The sequence below is a fragment of the Galeopterus variegatus genome, unplaced genomic scaffold (genome assembly GCF_000696425.1).
Source record: "Galeopterus variegatus unplaced genomic scaffold, G_variegatus-3.0.2 Scaffold7665, whole genome shotgun sequence".
Classification (NCBI taxonomy): Eukaryota; Metazoa; Chordata; class Mammalia; order Dermoptera; family Cynocephalidae; genus Galeopterus; species Galeopterus variegatus.
Window position 1 is genome coordinate 54,851 of NW_007733776.1, and position 15,593 is coordinate 70,443.

General features: G+C 56.5%; 1 protein-coding gene across 2 annotated transcripts in view; it reads right to left on the reverse strand.

Moving 5' to 3' along the window:
• Positions 1 to 15,593, reverse strand: part of RARA (retinoic acid receptor, alpha) — a 47,359-nt gene that overhangs the window by 28,979 nt on the left and 2,787 nt on the right. The window contains exon 1 of one of the 2 annotated variants that reach the window (XM_008592205.1): positions 7,423 to 7,653. The exons of the other annotated variant lie outside the window; for it this stretch is intronic. The gene's annotated coding sequence lies outside the window, so the exon portion shown is untranslated. Of the gene's footprint in view, positions 1 to 7,422; positions 7,654 to 15,593 lie in introns of those variants that run through there. 2 annotated transcript variants of the gene reach the window in all.

A 15,593-nucleotide genomic window follows, 5' to 3' on the forward strand; every position in this document is an offset into this window, starting at 1 on the left:
TGAACTGTCTACCTCAACAACTGTTTGTGCGATTTAAGAGATGAAGTCTTGGGAGGCACCTAGCACCAAGCCAGGCACAGAGGAGGCCCTGGGCAATTGGGACCCTCCATTCCCTCCACAGTTCTCACCACCAGCTCAGGGTCCCCTCAGCATTTGCCTGCTTTCCCTTGCCTCTCCCCACTTGTTGATAGGGCTGGGAGAATTACCCATTTTCAAGGGTCTACTTCCCCCAGACTGAGGAGGAGGATGTGGGGAGAGGGACATTCAGGGTGTGGGTGGAGACCTGACCACAACCCTTTCCCAAATTCTCTTCTTTTATGTCACAAACCAAAAAAAGGGAAACCTTTGGATTTGAGGAGGGGAGAAGGGGAAGAGAAATAAACCATTTCCTCCCCTATTCTCAGGGGAGAAGAGCCAGTTTCCCTTCATTCATTCTCTCCTCTCTGCTCCCCAGGCTCCCCAGAAATGGAAACAATGGTTCCCAAGTAACAGAAGTCAGGCAGTCCTGGAGGGGCCGAGAGAAGGGGACAAGGATTGGGGAGCTTGAAAGAAGAGGAGACGGGGGTTTCCTAAGCATTCTAGACAGTTAATGAATCATATGCAAATAACACCTAGAGCTCAAGCTCAACTTGGGTGGGAGGGACTCAAGGCAGAAACAAACACCTGCCCCCTTTGGACCCCCACCCCTGCCAGGAGCTGGCCCAGCAGGGCAGGACAGGGCAGATTTCAAACTAGAACAGTAGGCTGGAACTATTTATAAACTTTCCAGGAAAAAAAAAAAAAAAAAACACACACGCACGCACGCACACACACACACACACACTCACAACCTCTCCCCTCTCCCATGCTCCTCAGATCTGCAGACAGGGACTGGGGAGAAGTGATAACCACTCTTCCTTTTCCCCCTTTTTCCAGGGACCCCTCTGGCCAAGGCTGTCACTCCTTTCCTCCCCAGCAAGCTCATGGCCACTCTAGTCCTCTGTGTCCCATCTGCTCACCAGGGTCTGGGCTGCAGGAAGCCAGGCAAGCCCAGCCTTATTTAGAAAGAGACCACCCTAGAAGGGCTTGAGAAGGATCACCTGGAGGAGACTGACGGGCAGAGGGCACCTCTTCCCCACCAGCCCTGCAGAACCCCAGGCCTGCCTCGCTGTGGCTGGGACTGATTAAGAAACCTGCCCTAGTAGGTGCAGGCCCTAAGCATGTCCTCAAGGTGGTTAGGGGAGGGCAGAAGTCCAGCACCTTGCCTCTGTATGCTACCATGGCACACTGCCTCAAGACACAGCTCCTTGTCCCAGATGAACGGATCCAATGTCTCCCCAACTTATACCCCATCAAGCCCAAGGTTCTGCCCCAGCTACACAGAACTGCCTGACCCCAGTGTACCACGGTCTCAGCCGTGACTGAATACCAGGCAGAAAGGGCAACTGGGCAATCAAAGCTCAGGACAGGCCGGATTCTAGGAGGAGAAAGTGAGGGTCTCTGCAGGGTAGAGTAGTGCTCCCAACTCCTCCACCCCCAGGGACAGCACTCCAGAGCTCCCTGGGGGACATGTTGAGGACTTCTGAAGCCCAGCGTGGCTAAGGGGTCTACCCAGAACCAGAGTTGAAGGCTCACATCGGGTCTTCCTTCGAAGCAGAGAGTAGGTGAAAGGGCAGGGGATAGCCCAGGCCTCAAGAAGAGAAACCAACCCACAGGGAAGGAAGAAAACAGGAAGAGGAAGAGATGAGCCTGCCGAGGCCACAGCCAGACCACAGGAGTGTGTGGACCATACAAAGGCAGTTCTGTCCAGGTGGGAGACCAAAGGGGCACAGAAAAAAGGAGACCCTCCCCAGCCTGGAAACCACCGTCCTCACACCCAGCCTGGCATGGGGCTTTCCCCACCCTCACCTTGCCCCCTTACCACTCCCTCCCCCCACTCCACCATTCAGGAAGCACAACTCTCACAATGGGGGGACAGCTCACAGAGAAACAGGGGCGGTGGGAAGGTAGGCTACAGCAATCCCACCCATCCCCTCAGCTCAGCCCCAAACCTGAGACTGCCATATTCTGGATCCTAGGGCAAACTGATCCTAGGGCAAAGTAGCCCCCTCCCAACATCCCTCCCTGGGGACCCAAGCTGCAGGGAGGCCAGGAACGCCCCCCATTCCTGCCTCAGGATATCCTTTTGGCTCTGACCCCAGACCAGGTCTGAGTCAGACTGTGCCCCACCCCATATCCTCCCCCCACTGACCCCCCCCAGGAACTTCCTACTCCATACCCTGCTACTCAGTTGGGGTTAGAACTGGGGTAACCTCTTCCCCTCTCCCCCTCCAGCTGAACAGGGATGGACAGAACGGGTCACAGAGCACGATGGCCTTCCCTTTAAAGAACTGGGCCTTCGCGATCAGGCAGAAGCTGATGCAGGCTGTATGCACAGGGGAGAGGACAGTCTACAGAGCCCCCACCTCTCCCTGTCCCCCAAAACACACACAACACAGGGTCCTGCCCAGAGCCCCTCAAACACTCCAGCCTAGATCCCAAAACACCACAGAAAGTATTTTCCATCGGAACACAAGTTGGGAGAAGACTCCAAAACTGTAAGGGGGCAGAGAGTGCAGAGGTTCCCTGAACTGGCGTCCTTATTAGGCAGAAGGACTCAGGCTGGAGGGGACAGGAGCTGCAAAATCAGTCAGACTCACTCCAGTCACAGCCACAATCAAGCACAGCCAGACGTGGTCACAGTCTCCCCAACACTCAGTCTGAGTAGGTGGCTGTGACTCCTTCCCACAGACAGAAGTCTGGGGCCCTGGGGAATCTGGGGCATCAAAGACCACACACACTCAGCCTGAAAGGGCCCCCTAGTCAGGCCCCCCAAGACCCCCCCTGAACTGTGGGCCTTGAAGGGAGGGGCAGCTCCCTCCCCACAAAACCAGGGGTAGTGCCCAAGGCAGCCATCACCATGGCAACCAACAACAAACATCCCAGGAACCACAGTGGGACAGGAAGTGGCAGCCACGTGACAGGAAGACATTTTTTTCTTAGTGTTAGAGGAGTGAAGATTGTTCGTAGCCCCTAGGGAATAAGCTGTCCCCCAAGTTTCCCCACCTAGAGCTGGAGAGAAAGAGGGCCACCGGGAGGGTAAGCCACCCCCCAGCACCGTAGCAGGGCCCTCCTTCCCTGCCTGCCACTCACATTGTCCCCCGTAACCCCCCCTCCTCCCCACTTCCTGCCGTGACTAGAGATCAGAGAACTCCCCACCGCAGCTTCCCCTTCTCAAGTCTCGATTCCTGGGCTGAAGGTTTCACTGTGGGGCAAGAGACGGGGAAGGAGGACTGGGGACCTGCAGTAGGACCCAGGGGACAGAGGCTCCAGGAGGAGGGGCTGGGAAGAAGCCACTCCAAGGTACGTGTATACACACAGGCACACAGTGAGTGGGTCACGATGACACTGCCAGGCAGGCGCAGTGACACCCAGAGACTGCCTGACCTCAGCCAGTTCTGGGGGAAGAGGTGGCAGAGCCAGAGGATCCAGCCCCAGCGCGCCCCACTCCAGCCTTGTCCTGAGCCTCCGGGTTCATCTCAGGCGAATACTGGCCTCCAGGCAGGCAACGTCCCAACTGTGCCCAGCCCCTGCTGCCTCTCCCCTGCCTTTTGTGCTGAGGAATCCCCCTCCCTGCTCCAAGGTGCCCGCCCAGACGAGGGCACCTTGGCTGGAGGTGGGGAAAATGGAACCTCCCTCTACCCCCCTCCCCTTCTCTGCAGATGTCCCAGACTATATTTAGCCCAAACTGGGCGGCCAGCCAGACCCAGACTCCCCACTGGCCTGGAGCTGAGCTCCCAGTTTTTATGCAATTAAAACATTAACAGAAAACCACCCCCATCCACACACACCCACAACTCCCAGCCCTGCCAGGGCAGCGGAGCCCTGAAAACTTGAAGGAGGGCAGCCCAGCTCTGCAGCCAGTGATGGGGGTGGGGGTCATTGAGCAAGCTAAGCCATCATCCATGAGATCAGGTTGACATTTGGGGAGGTGGGGAGAAAGGCTTTCCTCGTTCCCACCCGAAGGGAAAGGCATATCCATTGTGGGGGGGTGGGGGGTGAAGTGCCTCGCTACAGAAATTCCACCTGTCATATTGCAGCCCCCTCCTTACCCAGCTCCAGTTACAGGGCTGGGGTTGGCAACAGGTGCTGGCCAGGCTGGCAGCAGCCTAATCCCCCCACCCGCTCCCTAGGCTGACAGTGGTGCCTGGAGGTCCAGTAGGGGCTCTGAAGGATAGGATGTTAAGTAGAAGGAGGTATCAATGCCCAGAGAGGTGAGCAGACCATGGCCCTTCTGTAAGAGCTGGCCCCTGGCCCCCAAAATGTGTGCTGGAGGGTCTTGGGAAAGGCAGGGAAAACTTAGTTCCATTGCACCTATTTCATTTCCCCATGATGCCAGGCGGGCGGGCTAGAGTGTGGGAGGTCTGTCTGCCTGCCTCTTCCTCCTCCTCCTCTCCAAATTCCAGGAACAGGCAAGGGAGGCTCCAGTTGCGGGAGAGAGAGAGAACAAGCAGGCAGTCCCAGCTGGGGGAAGGGGGGGACAGGGAGAGGAAGGCGGGGACTGGAAGGGGAGGCAAGATCCAGACGAGGCAAGAGACACCCACACCCCAGCCAGACTGGGGACAGACACACCAATGCTGACACATTCTCACACTGCAGGCCAGGTCCCCCCACACCGCCCACCCTGTGGGGACACCCAGACACCCTCAGCCAATCCTGCCAATTCCCAGAACACTCCCTGGACACACACAGAGATACAGGCCCTGCCCCCCACCCTGCATCCCCCCACAAACCGGGTGGGCTCTAGACAGCAGCCAGAGGGTAGAGAGGGAAGCAGAGGGAGGAAAGACAGCAGGCGTCAGAGAGGATGTGCAGCCAAAGCACTAGAAGCCGGGGGTATCAGTTGCCACACTCCCTTCCCAAAACCCAGAAAGTCAAGACAACCCCGGTCATCTTGCCAGGGACCCTGCCAGCTTCCCACACTCCCAAAACCACCACCACCAGACAAGGGTGCAGAGTGCTGGGCAAGTGGAGATGACCCCGTTTATTCATCGCAGGGGTAGAATTATCTTTCCCAGATGCCCATCACCCCAGATCCTAGGCAGTGCTCCCATATAGACCCCAAAGAAGCCAAAACACACCCACCCCTCCAGCCTCGCCTAGGTTCTGTCCTGCTCATGCCTCCCAGAGCACAGGGAACTGGGCACTGAGGTTTCTACTTGGGGGCAGAACCCACCCTCACATCACACAGTTCTGAGGACCATCCCACCTAAGACCCTAGCATATGAGCAAAGAGTGGCCTGGAGGAAAAGGTCACAGAGGGCACAGCCAGCTTCCAAGACTAAATGATTTAGGGGAAGGGGAGCTCATTAACTAGGGCCTAGGTCAATGTCCCCAAAACAGACCTAAAGGGCCACTTGGTCAATGTCCTCAACCCCATACTAGCCAGGGTGGCAGGAACCACGTCATGGCCCATATGGGTGACTGCACCCAGCAGGGGGCATGGGGTGGTCAGGATGGGGCTGCCCACAGCTAGCTTCCTGCCAGTCTGCAAGGTTGGGAGTAGGAAGGGGAAATAGAGAGGTGTCCTAGGGTAGTAACAGAGGCATTTAAGGGTATTTAGGGTCAGACTGAAGGAGCAGAGATTTAGAAGCTATAGGAAGAGGTGGCAAGGATTAAGCCTTTCCAAGCTCAGAGTCTTCTCAAAACTGCCACTGCATCTGCACTGCCCTCACCAGACCGATGGTAAAACCCCAGTGGTGACCGCCTCATGCACACTCACTTACACCTTCAAAATCCCTGCAAATCCAAAATCTTCAGCTCTCAAGGGCCTACTCCCATCTAACCCTACTGACCTCTCTGTTTTGGGACACCACATGGCTGGGACTCCCAGGCAGTACCGATATCCTAGCCCCTCCCAGTGAACCATCTTTCACAGCCACAAACTCCTTGACTCCACAACCACCTCCACTTCTTCCTCCAAGAGGAAAAACTACACATCCAATTCCAAATGCCCTTTTTCTTGTTCCCTCCACCAGACTCATCTCCACCCCTCTCAGGGGAAGCCCCAAGACTCCAAGCCACCTCCACTCCAACCTGGGGCTTCCCCGGCCCAGCCTCCCCATCAAGCCCTAGAAAAGTTTGGGGCCTGAGCCCCAATTTCCTAGCATGAACTGAAGGGTCCTTACTGAGCCACTTCCCCCAAAACAAACTTGCCCTATGAAGACTGCAGCTAGGAAAGGAGATAAGAGACATCCCTGAATTTCCTGACCAGGAAACTAGGGGGGGTCAGGGGAGTTAGGAGCAGAAGTGAGGGTTGGGAGAAGCAGCAGGGGGTGGTGAGTAAGGGAGTGTTCTCAGACACAATCCCCTCGAAGAGCATATCCATACACACATCTGCACACAGCCAGCAGGCAGAGGGCAATCTGGTTTCAAAAGAGAAAGACGGCACCAGTTGGGGGCTGGGGGGTACCCTCAAGCCAGCACATTGGGCATCCTATCCAAGACAGGATGGTGATTGGAGAAACATCTCTAAGGCTGGGGGCTTTTCTGCCTCATTTCCATATAAATGGGTCCCCACCCCCAGCCTAGCACACTGGGGGCCTGTCCCCCTTCCCGTGGAGCAGCCTGACAATAGGGCAGTGCCCAGAAAGGAGGAGAAGGGACACAGCCAAGCTGATTTCCCAGCCCGCCCCCAACACACACACACATCTGGCTAGCAGCTTCCAAGCCTCGTGGGTGGCACCAGGTCCCAGACACCCTCAGCAGAGCAAGATCGGCCAGTCTATTCTGTCCTCCTCTCACCCCAAAAAGCTTCCACAATCCTATGGTAGCACAAGACCTACGGACCCCCGGCCCCATGCTCTGGCTCCCGCACCCAATTCTGACGGCTCCCCTCACTCCACGGGGGACACCAGCTGAGCGGGCCCCGCCCCCCAGCCGGCTCCCTCTGGTGGGGGTGGGCCCCACGGCTGATTCTCCCCAAACCACAGAGCAGCTCAGATAACAGGAGGGAACGAGGGAGGGGGCTAGTCCGTTGGGCATCTGATCTCTCCCCAAACAGGTTTGAAAGTCTTTTTGTTTTGCTTGTTTTTGAAGAGAAAAGAGAGAGTAAGAGTTCCCAGCGGCGGTCCAGCCACAGCTCGAGCGCCGGGGACACGCGCGGCAGACGGCCCCAGACGCCTCAAGGCTGCGCGCGAAGACACGGCGCAGACAGACGCACAGACGGGGCTCCCCGGCCCCGGACACGGCGGGGGCTGGGTGGGAAGCCCAGGAAACCCCGGGTGCCCGTCGGAACCCGCCCGGCACCCGGTCCCCGCCCGCAGCTCCTATCAGGAGCAGGCCATGGGGCCCCGATGCCTGCGGGAGCCCGGGGCTTCCCAAAATCCCGGGGAGAAAGGTTACCTCATAGCGGAGGGACGCAACTCGTCCGGGGTACCCGCGGGCACGGCGTCTGCCCTAACCCGGCGCCTTGGTGCTGCTCGGAGTCAGGGGTGCGGGGTCCCAGGAAAGGAGCCGTCCGGGGGGCCTCGGTTCAGGGGCGCCGGGCGACAGCAGCGGCCATGCCGAGTCACGTGCGGAGGCTGAAACTTTACCCGGAGCCCCAGACTGGGGGGGGCGGACGGTACGGAGCAGGGGCGGGGGGAGGCCGTCTCCTCAGGCCCGCCCCTGCCCGCCCACCGACCAATCATCACTCGGGGGCGGGGCCACAGGCTCACACCCGCCCGCTCTCCTTAATAGACCCAGGGAAGGGCGAGTCTTAAAGGAACCGCTCCTAGCTAAAGGATGGACCGTGGGAATCTAGGAGAATCCCTCCCTCATTCCCAGAAGGGGAGATTCAGAGCGAGGAGGGGATGAAGTTCTGTGGAAAGAATGGGAATAGGGCTCGCTGGAGAAAGGACCGCAACGTGTGGTATCCTACACTCCCTTTCCCCAAACACACACACAAGAGTACGGATCACAACCACACCCCACACCTTAACCAGGGAAGAAAGGCTGCGGCGTAAAATGGAAGTGAACACAGTGACTTCTGCCCAGCCCTGTCTTCCATAATTATAATCCTCCTCCAAGGACCAGTTGCAGCTGAGAGCGGTGTGACCTTGAGCAAATCACTTCCCTTCTCTTAGCACCACGCTCTAACCAACTGAGCAACCGACCAGCCAACTTCCCTTTTCTAGATCTTAATTTTCTCACCTGCAAAAAATGAGTACAGGAGTAGATCTCCCGCACGTACACCTCCCCTTTTCCCAAACACCTTTTCCGCTCCAGTGGGTCGGAGGAACTCTGGCCCAACCCAACCATTCAGGCCCCCTTGAAGTACCCTTCCCCCAAAAGGGCAGCGACTCTTCGATCTTCCAGTAGGGGCGCCCAGGAGCACCCCTCCATGCTGGATGACTCGGACTCAAGCTTCTCTCTCCTGGCCAAGCCTGGAGAAGGAGAAGCCAGGAAAGCTCTCATTCATGTTCCAGCCGGGCAGGATCTGAATCACCCTCCAACTGCAGAGACCCCAGCCCCCAACACAGCCACGAGTCCCCTCCCAGCCTGCTGCTCCGTTTCGGCGGATCATGTCCCCACCGCTAGCAGTCCACTGGGGGGGAAGCGGAATCACTAGGGTACATTCCCTCCCTCCTCCCCTCCCCCCAACCCCCGCTCCGTTCCCGGGCAGAGAAGTGGCCACAAGTGCCCCCAGAAGACTTCTCACTGGAAGGAGAAGTACCACACTCCCCGACCTCCACCCCAGTGGGGAGACGCAGCCTGACCCGGTGCCAGAGCTCTCAGACCCACCAGTCCGACGCCCCCCGCTTTACAGATGAGGAACGGGAAGCCGGGAGCGGATACGGGGTTTTGTCTACGGTCACCCCGGTTGCAGAGCCGGGTCTAGAACTGAGGTATCTCATTGTCTCTCTCTGGCTTTAGCCCAGCCTTGGTAAGGTAGGACAAGACGGGTCGGCTGGACGCTCTGTCCTGAGGTCGGGCGCAGGGTAATATCGCCCCAGCATTGAGGGCAGCGCTTCCCCAAGCCCCTTCCCGCCTGCTGGGCTGGGGCTGTCTCCCGCTCCCGTCTGGATTTCCGTCCGCCGCCGGTACGAACCGCCCGCCCAGCCCCTCCCTCCCTGTCCCGTCCAAATCCATCCGCAAACATGCGCTCAGCGGGCAGGAATGCGCCAATGGCTCCCAGATGTGAACGCCGACGTTTAACCCCTTCTCCCCTCAACCACGCCCCTGCCAAGGGCCTTCCAACCTGAGCCCCGCCAACAGCAGGGGGATAAACCCAGGTAAGGAACCAGGTTAGGACGGCTTAGAAGGGGGCTCTGCACTAGCCCATCCCCAGCCCCCACAGACTCCTCGCAGCCTAGATCCAACCAGTCTTCCTTCCAGCTGAGGCTAGAGAGGAAGGCTCATGGACACAAAAATGCAAGTGTGCAGGCATACAGCTACATTGCCTTTCACGTGGAACAACCTTCACATACACCTGCAAGCATATGGGGTCAGGTATACTCGTGCTCATCGAGATTGGGGCACTCTCGTACAAACGCATACCCACGTGCACCTTCACAGAACGAATGTGTGTACTCCCCCAAGACACGTATATGCACATTCATGCACAAACACATACAGACAGACATTTGTGCACATACAAAAGCATAAAGCAGAGGGTGGAACACACTTCTGAATAGCCACAGCAGTAGGCCCATGTCCTGATGAAGGAAGAAAGTCAAGCACAAACCCACCCCCAACAAGGGGTTGACACACAAAAAACCAACACCCACGTGTACACACACGGCCTGCACAACTTTGGGGCACTCCCTTCCTGCCCAGGACACCCAGTACTACCTGTCCAAGGTCCAGCCCTACCCAAGCTTGACTCCAGAAGGCAGGAAAGGTCCCCAGGTGGGGGGCCAGCAATATTCAATCCGTAGCAGTAGCAGCTGAACTCCAGCTGTGTCCACCCCCCTTTGCCAGAGACTCTGTTGCAGAAGAAGAGAAGAGTACCCAGGAGGCAGCAGGAAACAAACAGGGGGGGGAGGGAAGCCACAGGTCCAGGGGCCACTCACTTTTTAGGAAAGACACTTCTTCTGGGGTCTACCTTTTCTGTGTGCACACAGAGATAGGCTGGAGGAGGAGCCTGAGCCAAGGTTTCCTAAGACAAGGATCCCTCTTCAAACTAAAGGAAGCTAGAGAGAACCCAGATAGGTACAGGGGCCAGTGGCAGCTCTCAGTAGTCAAAAGAGATACAAAATAGCTTCGAGACACCCTAGGAGGGCCCACACTTCTAACAAAACAAGTCCTCCTTCTAACAGCCTGTGGGAACTCCTAAAGAATAGCCTAAGTGGTCGTCTGAAAAGAGGATAGGAAGCAATTGTCCACCCAAGGCCACCTGGATGCAAGTGGGGTGGGAGCTTTCTGCTGGAACCAACCCGAATGACTCCTCTTCTCCCCAGCTTCCCAGCTCATCCCAAAAGGAGCTCCTCCCACAATTACCTTCATGGCCCCATCCCATTTGATTCTCACAGTCCTGAAGGGGCAGGGCTCCTGCACAGATGAGGGAATTGAGGCTAAAAAAGGAAATTGCCTTGCCGGAGGTCATACAGCTTGTCAATGGCAGACCTGGGATTCAAACCCGCAGTCCTCTCAAACTCCCCCACCATTTACTCCAAATCAAACATTCTACTCCGCTCTGTACTCTGCTTCTTCTTCCTTTACCTCCTCAACGGAGGACATGGGAGAAGCACCACACTTGCCTGGCTCTGCAGGTTTATGGGTGGGGCCAGGACATGCCAGAGAGAGATCAGAGAAGGCACTGGGGGCTACGCACATAGCCCTCCACCCCCACCCCAAGCATGGTGCCCACTTGCCAAGTAGGTATGGTGGTGTGACTCAGCTGCATCCGGGGGAGATGCCAGGGCAGTGACTCACCTACCGAGAAGAGCTGAGCCTGGCACCTTGCCAGCCACAGGACAGAAGGGACTTAGTCACCACTGAGACTGCAGTGCCCAGCAGGCAAGGCCCAGTGATCAGGGACAGGGGCAGTCTGTGCCCTCTATGGTTACATGCACCCCCTGGTGAAGAACAGGCCTAAGCATCCTAGGGCGAGCCATGGCTATGTCCACCACTGGCCCCTCACCACTGCCACCCCCACACCAGGCCCTCCCTGCTCCACTGCCAACAAGTTTTGTGAGACCCCTGGGCTGTCCTGCCCCCCTGCAGCCCACTCCCATCACTCACCACCCACTCTCCCCCTTGCCCCACCTCCTCCTGCCACCCAAGTTGTGCCCAGGCTGTGAGTCTCCTTTAACATGTCCTGGCAGCACCCCCTACTCCCACAGCCCCTCTCACCGCCCCCATACACACATGCACTTATACATACTTCTGCCAGCACTCCTGCCAGCAGCTGCTGAAGTTGTTGAGCAGGAGGGAAATCGGAAGGGCAGGGTTAATGGATGGAGTTACCAGAGCTGATGGGGTGGGCTGTCACCCAATCCCTTCCCCAGCTAGTCCTCCTCCCCATCTCCCTTACCCACCTGCCTCCCTCTCCACCTCTGGCTGGCAGCCTACTGCCCTTTAAGCCCCTCCACCCAAGCTAGAAAATAAATGTTCAAGAATATTTGTCATGCTAAGACCAGCTCAGTATATGAGAGAGAGAGAATGAGAGAGATGGTCGGAAAGCATAATTCCTACGCTCAGTGCTCTGGCTACAACCACTAGGTGTGGATATCTATGTGTATGTTGAACTGGAAGGGACTGAGTAACTCCACAAGTCCCTGGACAGTTGGTAGGGCCCAAAGGGAGTCGACAGGCTGAACAGTCTCAATCCATTTGCACTATTGATTTCTCACACACTGCAGTAGCCCTGATTGGGGGGACATGATAAATCAGCCCCCCAGAGACATAGAAATGGAGTGGAGAGAGGGGGAGGGGCTCCTGCCCCACCATTTGTGGTCCACTGAGACCTGCTTGGTGGGGAGGGGGTGGGCAACAGAGGATTAGGAGATGTTGAGTGGCAGGAGGCAAGGTAGGGAAGAGAGAGGGTGTTGGATTAAGGCCTGTCTGCAACACCTACTTCCAGCTGGTCTGAAGCTAATTTAAAGAAAGAAGTGGGAGACAGATGCACCACGTTTGGGTACACAGACAGCGCCCTGAACAACTCCAGGGGGCGCCATTCACATCGTAGTCTATGGAATGCCCCCCTCCTTCACCCCCACCCCCAGCTGTACAGCATGATGGCCCTGGGGGAGAGTCTGAGGCAGGAGACAGAATGCAGACTGAATTCTGAGGAACCACAATTCTCCACTAAATTTTCTCCCTATGTACCCCCTGACTCTCCTCAAACACCAGCCCCTGCCTCTAGGCCTCAGAGGAAGGCTCCTTCTGACTAGTGATCAGCACCCACTCCTCAGGGCCGGCTGGTTGGCTCACTTGGGAGAGCATGGTGCTGACAACACCAAGTCAAAAATAAAGATCCCCATACCGGTCATCTTTTAATAAAAAAAAAAAAAAGAACCCATTCCTCAGCCCTGCTCCCTCCCTTTCTTGGGGGGCATCGCAAACAACCTCCCCACAGGTCCTGGATGTGGTAGGATGGGGGCTCACAAAGGGCCCTGGAGGGTCTGGAGGTCTGCATCTTGTCTTCCATCTGTCCCTAACTCATCCTGGAACTGTGGACAAATCCCTGGCTCTTTCTAGGCTAGGTCTCTAAAATGAGGGATTTAGACCGGATGTCCCTTCTCTAAAGTGCCTCCAGGCTCCACAGCTTGCCAGCCTGTGAGCCTATTGAAACGTGTTCAGCACCTCAGTTCACACCAGTGGCCACAGGCCATCCAAACAAACCCTAACCCTGACCTCCCTGGACACAGACTCTCTCCACATGGTGGAGACTTATAAACAAACCAAGCTGGGGTTTACCGAAGACACTGCACAAACAAGCAGAGAGGGAAACAGACCAGGTACGCCTGCCTGAGGTCGTCCTTGCTGCAGCAGGGGAGGGAAGCACAAGGTGTGGTGAGAGACCATGACAAGAGAAAAACAGAGCAGCTAATGACTGGGTGAATGTCCTAGGGCAAATCACGTCCCTTCTCTAGAACCCAGTTTCCCACTCTTTGAGGGGAAGGGATTATCTAGGTGGCCTCTCAAGCCCCTTCCAGTTCTGAATCCAGTTGGGCAGAAGGAGCAAAGGGGTCCCAGGACTCCTCTGCCCAGCCCGGCCCAGTCCATCTACCTAGGTCAGGCCCTTCTCTGCAAGGTTCTGCCCCTGCCCAACATGCCTTCTTGCTCTATCTGCTGCCCCTCTGGTCCTTCCTCACTCCTCTGCCTGCCTGCTTACCCTCACCTTGGCCAGCCCCTCCGCCTGCCCCGTGCTTTTCTGCACGTCCCTCCTGCCAGGGGACAGACCAACTAAAAATAGTCCCTGCAGCCTTTCTCGCCCACAGCTGCCCAAAGTGCAGGAAATGAGGGGGGCAGGAAGGCCCATGCCCTCCCTCCCCTACTAACTCCTAGCTCAGAACCACATCCAGCACTCCAGCCTGGGGCTAGTGCCAACTTGGCCATCACAGGGGCATCCCACACCCCTTCCCTATGGGGAGGCCTGCCCATAAGTGCCTACAATCACAGAGCTACCCCTACCCTGAAGGAGGAGGAGAAAGGAGGCAAGCGGTCTAGAGGGAAACCTTCCCAATTTCTGACAAATCAGTGCCAACCACATTGTGGGCACTGAGAGGGCAGGGCCTGGCTCTACTGACTGGTCTTCTGAGGGTAGAAGGAATTGGCATGGGGAAGTTTGTGCTAGTTTCCTTCATCCTGACCCAGATGGACAGAAGACAAAATAGTGCCCCAGCCTCAATTATACTAATCCCGTTCCCCAAAATATGTGGGGACATAGAGGTTTCAATAGCCACCTCCAGATATCATGGGGGAAAAAGCTAAAAAGGGCAGCAGAAGATCTTGGCTACATACATGTAAAGATAGAAGCTTGGAGGCAAGAACAGGCCATGACTGCCAGGCTGGGCACGTGCTGCCCCCAAGCCAAGTCAGAGGCTGAGGGAGAAGCGGGGTACTATGGTGCCAGGGGCTACAGTGCCCCCATCCCTATCCCACCCGGGATTCCTGACACCTTCCAGCCCTGGGGGAAGGCCCTCCCCACAGAGGAGGAAGGAAACCAGCTTAGTGACTCTGTGGAGGCCTGCAGGGGAGCCCCCCATCATGAGGCAGGCAGGAAACCCAGGAGTACTGGCACCCAGCCCACAGAGTGAGAGAAATACCTCAGGGGGAGGAAATAGCCCAGATCAAGGTAGACACATGTCATCCCCAGCAGCTCCCAGATGTGACCCATAAGGAGGTACTGGCCAAAGGGGCTGAATGGGGAAAGTGAACACATTTCTGAACAAGAAGAGAGAATTGGGGCCATGGGAATGGGAAGAGGGTGGGGTCAGCCTGCCTTTCACCTGCTGTCCTCTCCTCTTTATCAGAGTCAGAAATACTGACATTTAGGCTGTCAAATATCAACCAGGTCCTCAAGTCCTTGATATTTCTCCCTTCCCTAATTTCTAGACCCCAGCCTGTTCATTCCTGATGTTCCTCTAGCATCCCTTCCCTGGGGCCAGGCCAAGCGAGGAGTCAGCAGGACCAAGGTGGTGCTCAGTAGGCCTGGGCAGTGCCAGGGGCAGCCCTCATACCATCCTCCCACTGGCTTCCCTCCTGCCTGCTCAGCCGCCACACATATCTCAGCTGTCGAATTTGATTAGGGCTCCTGCCCAGTGAGCCGGACAAGGAGGCCACCAGGCAGGGGACAGACAGAGACAAGGATGCCAAACAGGGATGGCAGAAGGAAGGTGGAGACAGGGCTCAGGGGAGAAGGTGTGAAGCCCCAGAGGAAGAAAAGCCTGGTGGAAAGATCTGTACTCTTTGACCACAAGCTCTCTGGCAACAACTACAACCTGCATTAGCAAAATTCTATAGTACCAGTACCTGGGCCAATAACCCTGCCTGGTTCCTCCATCCTCCTGATGGGTAAAGGTGGGAGAAGGAAACTGAAGGCAGAGACTGACCTAGATTTAGGAAGAGGATCCCATCCTAGAACCACACCCCCACTCTCCCTGCCATAGCTACCATTTGCACTGGGCTGTTCAATACATTACTTGTGGGGTCTTTATGGCAGTGTCCCTGTCAGGTCAGCGGAGCTTGCTACTGGTAGCCATTTTTACAAATGAAGAAACTAAGGCTTAGAAAAGGGGAAGACCTGTATAAATGCACATAGTTAAATGACCAAGCTGAGTCTCTAATTCAGGCCTCTGATTCTCAGTCCATTGCTCACAGTCAGAATCTCTACTTCCTTCTGGGATCAAGAGCAGAACTAAGTCTACAGCCACTCCATTATGCACCCTTTCCTCCAAACCAACCCTTAGGGGAGCCAGGGAGCTAGGGAGGAATATAGGGCACACCCCACACCTAGACAGAGTTCCTAGAGGGGGACATGTCACCCACTCCTACTGCACACTGAGAGCTACAGGGGTTCCCTCAAAGTCTCTTTTATCATCCACTTCCACAGTCCTCTACCCCCCCCCCCACCGAGGCAAAAAACC